The 12,823-nt window shown below is 39.7% G+C and overlaps 1 long non-coding RNA gene across 1 annotated transcript in view; it reads left to right on the plus strand.

Annotated features, from left to right (window-relative positions):
• LOC116662652 overlaps nucleotides 1-12,823 on the plus strand; it is a 217,338-nt gene that overhangs the window by 171,407 nt on the left and 33,108 nt on the right. The window contains exon 12 of the long non-coding RNA XR_004318631.1: nucleotides 1,345-1,412. This is a non-coding gene — a long non-coding RNA (uncharacterized LOC116662652). The remainder of the gene's footprint in view (nucleotides 1-1,344; nucleotides 1,413-12,823) is intronic.

The raw sequence follows: 12,823 nt of genomic DNA on the forward strand, positions 1-12,823 counted from the left end.
ATAGACATTCTGTAGCAGACCTTAAAGGTCTCCAAGTATAGCTGGACCTCCCTGAAGCTCGCCTCCATTGCAAATTTCATTATCCTGCAATTCATCACCCCTTGAAGGTTTTGGAAACTGTACCAGACTAGATGTTGACAGAGGCACTCGTGGCCAAGAGGAGGCCTCAAAGCAAGAGTGGAGCTTATTAAGGGAAAAAAAATGGCACCAGACAAGATGAGCAGATAGAAGTTGATTTTATTCTGATACCATTGCCAGCAATAGGGCACAGAGCCCAGAGCAAGTCTGGATACTTAGCCTCACTGAACCAAAAGGCAGAGGGTTTTAAACCTTGGGGATGAGATAGTGGAAAAGCACTGGAGGACGTTAGAGAGCAGGTTGATCAGTGGGATTTATCGAGCACATTTAGTTACTCCTGAGTTGGCAAATATTTTTTTCTGTGGTTAAGCCACCTGTGTTTGCTAATTGGCACCCATAGAAGTTAGACTCCTACTCTCCACAGAAACTGGGAAGTTGGAGCGCTTTATCCTTCAATGTTTACATTCCAAAAGGATTCGTTGGTCCTTGAGAAAAACATTTCCTGGGTTGTAAAACTGGCAAGAGGCAGAAAGAAGCTTTACATACAACTCAAAGGGGCAGAGAAAGGATTTATAATGACAAGTTTTCTAAAATAAATGCTCTAAGGAAAGGGTGGTCAGGGGCCTAGAGTCATGGAGAAGCATATGTAAAGTTTAGTCAGGCTGAGGGGATGGCTAAGACCATCTTGATCAAGTCCTTCAGAAGCAAAACACCCTATGTTATACCTCCGCACAGGGCTGCCTGGGCTAAACATCTTCCTTGGGTCTCAGGTAATCACTGTCAGAGAGGAGATTATTTTACCCAGTTTAACATTTTACTATCTGTCCCAAAAGTTTTAAAGGAACTTTGGGGAGAGTCTCTGTTTCTGTGTATAATTCATTTGTTTTCTATGCTGTTTTCTAAGGAGTAGTCAATGTCTCTCACTTGACTATTTCTCTGGGTCCCTACTATGGGCCTCTGACACAGTGATGTCTCTGCAGTGGTCATCATTTACTGAAATCCCCATTAAAAGCCAAGAAACTAATGTGCGTTCTATAGAAGAGAGAAATGAGGTTTAGAGACAACTGATCTGCCTAAAATTTTATAGATCAGTACAGCAAAGATGGGATTTCACCAAAGCGTGCCTGACTACAATGCCTTTGTTCCAAGAACTGCTCCAACAAGCCAGTCTCAGTGTGAAATCTGGCCCCGGGTTACTTTGAGGGGTACCCAAAGTCTGTCTTAAGTATTGTTTAACTTCCTTTTTATTTTTTGTTTTCCCCACAGAATGGCATCCATTCTTCCAAAATAGTTACCTGTATGCCAGCCGGTCCTCTCATAAAACCAGACCTCAGGTAAGGTCCTGATGTATACCTTGCAAAGGTACTGGATTAAGTATCCTTCTATTGGGAAATGAAATGTTGATGTCTATGAAGGAAAATTTAATCACCAGTAAAGTGGGTGAAGAAAGTATTGTTTTTGTTTGTTTGCTTTCTTTTTGTTTTTGAACTAGTGGGGTGAAAAGAAAAAGGGAGAAGGTGCTCTTTCCACTCTGCCTTTAGACAGCTTAGCACATCCAGAGTGTGCAAAGATGTAGCCCTGCTAAGCTAGGACAAGAAGTTCTGTAAGAAATATTCATATGCTCTTAGATGTCGCATTTCTATCAGTAGCAGAATATCAGTTTTCTTACCTTTATTGAAGTGGGGAACTGTCTTAATTAATTTTCTCAAGAGTACAAGTTTCAAGAGTACTGTTTTCTTTCTGTTGAAGTTTAGTCCCATTCAGTCTTAATGTCGTTAGTAGCAGGACTATTCTTAAAAGCATCCCTAAAAAATAATTAGCTACCTCACCAGAAACTGCTAGAATACTCCCTCACTCGCTAGAAATTCTGTTTCATGGCATTCTTGTTTGGAACATCCCATGCAATTTACAGTTTTCTAGTTCTGTGAGTGGTGGAACGAATGACGAGTGAACATGGATGTAAATATCACGCTCATTTGTTTCAGGAATGTAAAGCCAATACTTAATTTGATAGGGCAGGAAAGGAAGTAAGATCCTTCTCTCCTCCTATGATGCCCCCATATTTTATTTCTGAAATAAAAACCCATAAATAATAGGTCCAGGAATAGGATAATAAAATGGTTCAGTTTTATAAATGGTGATATGTAGGAAGCACTATAGCACTGATGACTTCTAGTTTTGGGTTAAACTATTGAAGGCTTTGCTGCCAGGAGGCAGAGTTGTTGGCTCTGTCCAAAGTGTCTCAGTTGGCATTCTGTTTGGCCCCCAGAAGGGTGGCCAGATAATGAACGTGGACATTACTCTTCTCAGTTCCAAATGAGAAAATCACTTTCCATTGCTTTTTGGAAGGTAGAGGCCAGCAGACTCACTGCCATTTTAGCCTCCCTCTTACCATGGGTGTGATCCCAAATCAAAGAGCCCAGCCATAAACACTGTCAGTCTGGCATCTTCCAGGATTAAAAAACAAACAAACAAACAAAACTGACAGTTTCCTATTTGTGAATACTCTGGTTACAGTGAGCTGCAAATCATTCAACAGCTTTCATTTGGTAACCTCACAAGACAGAGTAGCAGCACAGAAGATGTCATTTTTAGAGTTTCAGGTGGGTTTGTCTCATACAGCATCTAGACTCTGGTAACAAAATTGTGATTAGAAATGCTCCAGAGAAGGAAAAAGGGGCGTTCACTCACCTTTGGACATTTTAGAACTCAAATTCTGTATCTTGCAAGCGGCTGAATCCTTTCTAAATGGTGTTTGTGAAGGTATCACCAGGCAAAGGGAAATGAGACAGGCACTCGGATGTTATTATTTCTGAAAAATGTGTGCTCACAGAATCCCTTTCGGTCAAGGTGTCGTATCTCAGACTCAAAGCACTCCATGGCAGGTGGAGCAGTAAGGCATTAACTCTTGGCCCCGAGCCTTGCTTCATACCTGATGACTTCAAAACAGAGAGTTGTAGGAAACTGCGTCCAGTATGAATTAACTCCTGCTTTGGGGTGTGTGGAGGTACAGAAAGCGGTATGAAATTATGCTCTAGAAAACCCCAGACGTACAGGCCGGGACTAAGTGTGTGACTTGAACAGCAATGTATCATTCTTACTAAGTTAGGAGAGCCTCCTCAAATCCCCAACTAAATTGTTGATTGTTACAGACCATCGTAAAAACAGGAGAGGGAGTTTCACTGAAGAACCAAATAGTTAACCTGCCAGCACATTTGTTTTACATTAGCTGCTAACACTTTCCCCCATCATACACAATCCATCTGAGTACAGGACATAACAGTATAACTGATGGCCTCAAAATTATAATCAGGTCAGTAAACTGCCTGATTTACTGACTCGACATGTCCAGTCACACACTGGGGGAGGAGGGCAGTGAGGAAACGTGTGTTTACTAACTAGAAATGCTATTTGCCCACACAAATAAACAACTATTAGAACCTGTTTTTCATTGCCCTTATGGCATATAGTTTAAAGTGTATGTCTTCTGCATTAATAGGCAAAGATTTCACTGTTCAACATGGAGGCAAACCAGGAAGCTTCCCTTCTCTATAGGAAGGATTAGAGGAAAAGTCTAAGCAGGTATCTGAATATCCTAAAGCAAAAGGATATTCAAGAAAGAGAGGTCTTCCGAGAGTTAATTGGGGATCCATCTCTATAGCAGTGGCTGAGACTGTGGCTAAATCTCTTTGCTGTGATCCATGCAGTAAGAAAACTAGAAATGCAGTAAGATAAGGCTTCCTCCCAACCCCTGTCTGTCTTCCACACATGCATACACCCACTAACGTGCAACTACAGTGCTTCTTGGCATAGACAACACACTCTTTTATCTAATATAATATTTAACTAGAGAAAGGACATTATTTTCTAAGAGCAACCTCTATAAGATAGAGGCTACATGACTCACCATGATCCAATTCCTTCTTTTCTATCAAAGTAGGTCCCATTGGGAAAGACACACTTAGAAAATCATGTTTTATATTCCTATGTGGACTTTTTAGTGACAAAGTTAATTTTACTCATGAGACTTATTTTGTGAATATGTTTTTATGTACCATCATTTTCTAAATGTACCGGATTTAGCATGGCTGAGGTAATACGACTATCATCTCAAAGGAATACACTTTAGTCATAAAAAGCATTCTTTTGGGATTGATGACTTTCAAATATCTTTGATTACTTCAGGGGCTCAGCACACTCCCTTTTCAATAGTCTTTTGTTTCCCTACCAGAATGCTTATTTGTACTTGTATCCATCTGACATATTTTCCTCCAATTCTTAAAAATAAAGGCCTTTCTTCTTTTCCCAGCCCCCTTCTTCATCTGTTCCCTTAAATCCGTCTCCTTCCCCATCTGTAGACATTATGTTTACTAACATTTCTCTCTCCTACATCATTAATTTATTGTCTCTACTGACTCCTTTTTTTTTTCTTTTTAAGAGACTGACATGTATCGCATTCTCACCCTTCCTGTCTTGACACTGTGTCTCCCCTCTGACAGTGTAAAATCTCTCAGCTCTCATCTCATGTAAATTTCTTACTATATCTTTACTCTTCTTTTCCTATAATATTAACTGTATTCTATTCCTTCATTTACCTTTCTGTCCTCAATTCGCTGTGATTTGCTTTCAGCCTCCCACACTTTGGAAATGGCTCTTGAGGACTATGAACTAATATCTAATTACCAGTTCCAGGGAACGTTTTCCAATTTTCCGTTTCTGGATTTCTCACATGCATGCTCGCCTACTCCATGTGCTTGGTGTTGGTACCACCATTTTCTCCCAGTTGCCTTCTTCTGCCTGTGACCATTTATGCTCCTCCTAATTCTTCAGGTGTTAGTGAAACTCAGGCTTCTGCTTCTGCCCAATGTCCTTGTTGTTTCACGTGTCACCTAGCTCCAGCCCTTTCCTTGATGACTCCCAGTGCATATTCTTAGGTTATGCTTTCTTTAAGTTTCTCTAGGTAAGCTTGCTGAACATCTGGGACATTCAGATGTCCCAAACACTCCTTGAACTCAGTATGTCTGTCCCAAATTAAACTGATCAGTTCCTCCAACTAGAATTTAAGCTCACTCTTCCACTAGTTTTTTTTTTTGTTTTTGTTTTTTTCAGAAATTCAAAAGTGCCAAAATTTGTAAAGAATAATTTAGCAATTGACAGTGTATCTGAGTGGTAGAGAGATACTTTTTAGGTCCAGGTTCAGAAATAGGACAATGTTGTTCCTGTTCCCAGCTTTATATAAGAAGAGCAGATCTGATTTCCAACTATATTCCAAGAAGCCCTGTGACTCCTGACTGGATAGATGTAAAACCCCAGTCTTTAATTAAGGAATTTCATATCTATTTCCCCCTTTGTCTTAGTCTTCTCTTACCACTTTCCTCAAACCTCACTCATGAACAACAACCTGGCTCCTGGAGACTTTTTAAAATTAAATATAGTTACCTAGACTTCTATGTATTTGCAGTTTTTGAGTGTGAAGAACTAACGGAGAGTGGAGAGAGGTGTTCTTTTATCTGCTTTGCTTGAATTGCCAATTTACATGGAAACCCCAGTGGGTACCCAGTGAATCAGTGAGCTCCAGACAAACTTTTCTCAGCCCCCATTATGCAGTAGTCATCCTACAGTCTTACAGTAAGAGAGTTAATTTTTAATTAGTAATCAGAATAGTAACTGGCATGAAGTAGTCTACAGGCATGAATAGCAATTGTTGCCTGTTAAAATTAACTTTATTGAAGAATAATACTTATATTCAACAAAATTAACCCATCTTAAGTATGAAGCTCAATGAGTTTTGAACTCATTGTATCACCACACTGACCAAAATTAAGAAAATTTTACCATATCCCAAATTTCCCTCACGCTCTGTATTAGTTTGCTAGGGCTGCCATGGCAAAGCAGTACAAACTGGGTATCTTAAACAACAGCAATGCATTGTCTCATGGTTCTGGAGGCTCGAAGTCTGAGATAAGGTGTTGGAAGGGTTGGTTCCTTCTGAGGGTTGTGAAGGAGAACCCATTCCATGTCTCTCTCCTAGCTTCCATTGGTTAGCTGGCAATCTTTGTTCCTTGGCTTGTGGATGCATCACTTGATTTCTGCCTTCATCTTCACATTGCATTCTCTCTGTGTGCCTGCCTGTCTCCCTGTCCTAATTTCCCTGTTTTATAAGACCATGGGTCATACTGGGTGGGAGCTTAATGGTCTCATCTTAACTACATTTTGCAAAGACCTTATTTCCAAATTAGGTCATGTTGTGATGCACTGGAGTTAAGACTTAAATGTGTTTTTCACCATCACTCTCCTTTTCCTAAGGGCATTCTCCAATATACCACATGAAAAATAATCCCTATTTAGTGATAGAAATATTCAAACAGATTCAGGAGGTGTAAGTTAATTGCATAAACAGATGGTTCAAATTTCCATGTCACCTGTCTCAAAAAACATTTACGATTTCTGTGTGGTTTCCTTCAACAACAGAGCATAATATGCAACTGCTAGGCAAGAGTGAATCATCACTGCATTAAACTTTCTCAGAGGTGGTCATGAAGAAAAGTTAAGAAATTGTCCCACTTGGCAGAGCTGCAAACCATGCACTTGGCTGTTCATGCTGTATGAATAAACAATTGAGCTAAGCTCTGGATATACATGGTCTTATGGGTCATGGTGAATAGTTTTGTTATTCAGAGCAAGATTAAACAACCAGAAACAAAGAAGTCTGAGGAAGAGACATGTGGATAGATTTATGGGAATGAACACAAAGATTAAGAATCACGTCCCACCAGCATCTACCTTTGAGGAATCACTAAATATCACCTGCATAAGATGACTCGCTTTGTGGATACCAGACAGTCTTTCTTCTTGGTTATCCTAGTCCTTACACAAGAGGCCCGTGAACGAGCAGTGATGTGGCAGGCATAGAGGCCGCCTGCACTGAGGCTAAGTTCTGACTGCCCTCCTGCCAGCAGAGGAGGACACTAAGCCCTTGATTTGATATCCCTGAGAGACCAGGTATCCATTTAGGGGCAGGTCAGTTTTACAAGACCCATTCAACACCGGGATTGTCAATCTGTATCCCATGCTTCATATATGGGTTTGCTTTCTCTGTCTACAGTGCCTCTGACAACACTATTCTTGGAGGGCTTTGAATGCTTGATTTACCAACATCAGATACTGTGCCTCATAGCACAGGAGATTCTTTATCATAAAGGAGGTATGACTATGGATGCATTTACACCCATGTTGTATCCTGCCACTGCCGTGTCTACATCCTGTGGGAAAAATTGGCCTAATAGGATGATAAAATGGCTTCTTCAGAGCTCAGTTAAGGTACCAGCTTGAGTGTCACATGTCACAAGGTACAGGATCTGTTTTCAAGGATGCAGTTTGTACATTGAACTAATGACCAATATTTTTTTGCTATGTGCCCAGGAGCTGAATGACATGGATTTGGGAACTGTGTGTGGAAGTAGGATTGGCTCTCTTATTATCTATTCTAGGGACTCACTTGTGGAATTAGTTAGTCATCTGTACAGTCTTAGGATCCGTTAAATTAAAAGCCCTCATTCTCAGAACTGTGAAGTAACGCTTTGAACAAGGGAGACCATACTGGATCCATTGAGCCTGAAGCTCTGACTTTCACTTGGATGTTTGCGGATCCTTGAGCTACTAAACCAGTAAAGAAAGGAATTACCATACTGGTGGGAGAAATAAATCTTAATTTCAATGAGCTTTATCGTTATGTCCCAGTGAGGATCTACAGTTATCACTACACAAATGAGGACAGAAAGAAGTAGTTCTAAAATCCAGGGGACTCACCAGTCATCTTTTGATACCTTTAAACTCAGTGATAATTGCACATTGGAAATTGTAGCGACAACAGCCCAAGGGTAAAGCACTTGAGGACTCTGAAGCCTTAGGACTGAACGTCTAGGTCACCCTGCCAGGCAAGCAAATTAGATCAACTGCTATCATATCAAGTGCTGATTAAGGGTAAGAGAATCTAGAGTGAGTAATAGAATAGTTAAATAAAATAATTGCACGTATCCTCTTGTTTTGTGCTCTGATTTGTAGGTAAGCATAGGCTAAGTCTCTTAGGAGCTGATGAAGCCTATAGAGGGTCAGGCTAATGGAGTTCACTTTCTCATCATTCTTATCTGTTTTTCCACCATCATTCTTCTTTTGTTCCTTTTTGTAATTGTCCTTTTAATTTCTTTGCTAGTCTACATCCGACTCCTTATATCAGGGTTGGCATATTATTTGGAAAGCATTCTAAATCTTTGTAAATTTTTTAAATAATGAAATAATAAGGCATATGGAAAAGCACAGAGAATAATCCTGCATACATCCATTATACCCACCAAGTGAAATGTTGCAGATTCAGTCGAAGCCATTTCTTAATGCTTCTCAGAACCACTGTGCACTCCCCTTGGACATAACTACCATGCTGAAACTGGTGTACGTACTTCCATATGCATACATTTATAAATGGTATATAACTTTGTGTTTTAAAAATTATATTGTATCACCTGGTATATATTTTTCTCTGTAGTTTATTTTTTATTCAACATGTTTTTGAGATATATTTTTGTTGATTAGCCTAAATGTTTTTTTTAAAGTACAGAGGTTGGTGGGGTTTTTTGGTCCATGATTTTAATTGTCACTGTTCTAACTCTACTGTTTCATTCTCATTAGCAGAGACTCTTGTAATTCTGGGATACAGGAGACTTACTTCATTCCAGTCTGAGACATGCATCAGAGAACGAGGGGCTGCTACAGAAGCATGACTTGTTTTCTCTTCTGTGCAGTATTGTGGTGCTGGGGTTCAGGAAAATTCTCCTGGATTTCAGCTTCACAAGAAAATAAATTCCAGGCTGAGACCCAGAAAATTTAACAGAAGTTATTGGCCCTGTTTCCCTATTGGCTTGCCAATAATTATTGAAGATAAATTAGTTCTGCTTGCTTTTGTCTCCTTTTTCTAACAGAATTTCCCATTCTCATTGCTAGAAAATATATTGTGTTGGGAAGCAATAAAAAAAAAAAAGATGAACAACACTTCGTTGGGTAACTGGGAAATAACTCTAAAATTCTCAGAGAGCTACCACAGTAACTGAAAAGGATCAATAAACCCACAACCAACGTCAAACAACAGGACCTCTATTAAACATAACGACTATACCATGGAGCTACTGTGCTATATACTTTCTTTCTTCTTTAAAAAAAAAGAAGTGTTAAAACGGAGTTTTACAAGTCTAACAAAGTCCTTTAAACACAACTACTCTCCAGAAATTTAGAAGCCATGTCAGTTTTTGAAGTTGTAACTTTTCCTCCCTAGCTTAGTACCAAGAGCATCCTCTATACCTGCTCTGATGATCTTTGTTAGTCTTCCAAGGAGGTGTCTGTATTGGGGGCTTCGAAGCAAGTGGTAACTGGTCATGTTACCTCGCTAGTTTATAGCCCATTGCCGTTCCTATGAAAATGATGAGGCATTATCCAATACACTGAGGTCTGTCAAGCCACACAGCAGTGAACATACAGCCAGGAGAAATTCAGATGTAAACAAAAGTAGTACAAAAGTAACTAACAGAGTTTTATGGAGTGCCGCTCATTTATTTTATTTTGGTACCAGTGCACAAATAAGAAAAACATTCTGAACTTTGAATTAATTGGAATCTGGGAGTTGGAATATTGTCTGTATCATAAAAGACTACATTCACTTTGTGTTTGGGTGTATAGGGGTCAAATATCCTGTATTTTTAAATGCATGTATATCCAGATCGAGTAGTTGTATCCAAAGTTCTGCATTTGGATAAGATGAAAATTATGATATCCTGTCCATATTATCTTCTTTCACTTAGTAATATGCATTTAAGTTTCTTCCATGTCTTTTTATGTCTTGGTAGTTTACTTTTTTTTAGCACTGAATAATATTCCACTGTCTGGATGCAACACAGTTTGCTTATCTACCCACCTACTGAGTGACATCATGGTTGCTTCCAAGCTTTGGCAGTTATGAATAAAGCTGCTATAAACATACGTGTGCAGGTTTTTGTGGACCTTTGGCTAAGTACCAAAAAGCTTAACTGCGGGATCTAACAGTAAAAATATGTTTAGTTATGTTGAAAACCACCACACTGTCTTCCAAAGTGGCTGTACCATGTAGCATTCTCATCAGCAATGAGTGAGAGTTCTGTTGTTTTACATCCTCACCAGAATTTGGGGGTGTCCAGTGTTGTAGATTTTGGCTATCCTAGTAGATACATAGTTATATCTCATTGATGTTTTAATTTGCATTTCCCTGATGACATATGATGTGGAGTATGTTTCATATGCTTGTTTGCCATCTGTGTATCTTTTTTTTTTAACCTGTATTTTTATTTTGAAAGGAATCCTTATATTTTAAAACTACTGACGTAGGCATATTTGAAACTACTGAGCTAAGTAATACTGCTGAGATATTAGAGTTAGACATTGCCATGGTTCAGTTGCTTAATTCATGAGTCAGAAGGGTGTTAACGTTAGACAGATGAGACCAACAATGGGTGTGGGAAACAACTGATCATGTACCTGGGACGTGCCAAGCACTTTCACTCAGCAGGCTTATTGTTACCTCATTCTTCCTGGAAGGGGGTCTCTTGGTCATATGGAGAAAAGGGATAAAAATCCTTCTAGTGTAATAGTGTAAGGACATTCTGAAGAAGACTATCATTATTAATGTGAGAAATGGTTTTTTTTTTTTCTGCCTTAGAAAATTTTACCCAGAAGTGGCTACAGGCTCAGTGATTCACAGGGTGGGAAGAGCCTACTTTACCCCTCAGAACTGAATGTTAAGAGCTCAGATCCTGGCAGTGATGCTAGTGGAAGGTAGGGAGCAGAAAGTGTACATAAAGTCTGGAGAGGGAAAAAGACCAGGAAGGAGCAGAGCTTCATAAATTCCCAGCTGAGATTGAATTTAATGAGCTGAAAGGTGATATGACTGAAAATTAAAGAAAATATTGCACTGACCTCTGAACTCTTAAGATTTTATCATCATCTGGCAGCATTGTGATAGGGTAATATTTTCAAAATATTAACTCGTGTTCCTCCTCCCTTTCAAGCAGATAATAGCCTATACATACTGCCACAGGGAAGAAATGCAGAGCATAAAGCCCAGTGATTTTAAGTCTCTTTCTGAATTTTACGTTCAAAAATTCTTGGGCTTTAAGGTAACATGGACGAACATATTCTCAATAAATGGTGCACTGGAGAACCAAAAGTTGAAAGAAAGTGGGTATTCCCCCTGGAGATTGAAAAATGCTTTCCCAGTTAAAGGCAAAAAAGATGTAGAGGGGAACTGTTGAAATAAGGGAACTTGGTGGGTCCCAAAAAGGTGTGCTGGCAGTCATGAGAGCAGTTCATTCCATGTGCTGGGTTGTCCAGTCCCCAGTTCCATCCAACATATTGCTCCTACTTTAGGAAACATAGTAGGATTGCCTTTCGCAGTTCCCTTCAGGTTGAATGTGGCCAAATGACTTACATTGACAAATGCCATGTGAGTGAGAGTGCTGAGTGTAACTTTAAGAGCCACTGTGTGCCTTGCCACCTTCCCTTCCCACTAAGATGGTTTTTGCGGGGAGCATGTGTTGAGATGAAGCCTCTGTCAGCCTGGGTCCCTGAGTGAGTACAAGGAGCAGAACTTGGGTTGAACACAGCATGATGGAGAAGCTGACATCTTCAGCTTCTCCGTAGAAGGACCTGAGGTTTGGGAGGTGACTGTGTGTGTGTGAGTTTGATTTTAGCAGGCCTTAAAAATAGAGTCCTAAGTTGCTGTCAAAGGTCTAGCTGATGGAGTGTCTAGATTCTGAGGTTAGATTTCCTGGGTTGAAATCCCAGCTCTGCTACTGACTAGCTATGCAGTCTTGGGCAAGTTATTTGCCTTTCTGTACTTCACTTTCTTCTTTTATAAAATAGGAGCAAAAATAATACTCTGCACAGTGTTGTTGAGGATGAAATAAGTTAATATTTGCAAAATGTTAAGAACAGTTTTGACACATGGGTAACATATAAATTTTCTCTCTCTCCTCTTTCTCTCTTTTTGCCTTTCTCCCTCCATCTCTATCATGTCAGGACTTCCCTAAGAGATAATCTGTGACAAAGAAATAAGCAAATTATTAACCTCCGAGGATTTTAAATAATAGCTGAATTCATTTGAAGTTTTTGAAAAAGTACCAAATGAGAGCCTTAATGAGAATAATAGAATGCCTCCTTTCATAACTGCTCACCTACGTTTATTACAGTTATGTCTGTGCTCCTATGAGGCAATTAGACGTACAATATTACCCTACTTTCAAATAAGTAGCTTCATAAAATAGTACCTCTCCCCAATCATGCTCTTCCCTTCTCCACTGCCCCAGGGAAGGGGCCACCAAACATTCAGGAAGACAGCTAACTAATTAACTTTTAAACTTGATTTCATCTTCTTACCCGCAGTGAGGCTTGAAACATCCCTCAGCTACCTGGGTGCATGCTGCAGGTTTTAAAGCAATCTTTTAATATATTCACGTGGTTTTAAAGACAAAACCTTCCCTGGAACATTTAACCATGGGCACTTTTTTGAGTGGCTGGCTGCTCCCTGAACTTCTCTGAAGCTGCCGTTAAAGATGGTTGGGATATATTTCCAAATATTCAAGTTCTTTGCTAGGCCATTAAACCTTTGAGGTCCAAGAAAAACCACAAAGGATTGCTGGTGTCAGGACTGAGGGAGGAACAAGCTTTG

This window comes from Camelus ferus, chromosome 3 (genome assembly GCF_009834535.1).
Source record: "Camelus ferus isolate YT-003-E chromosome 3, BCGSAC_Cfer_1.0, whole genome shotgun sequence".
NCBI lineage: Eukaryota > Metazoa > Chordata > Mammalia > Artiodactyla > Camelidae > Camelus > Camelus ferus.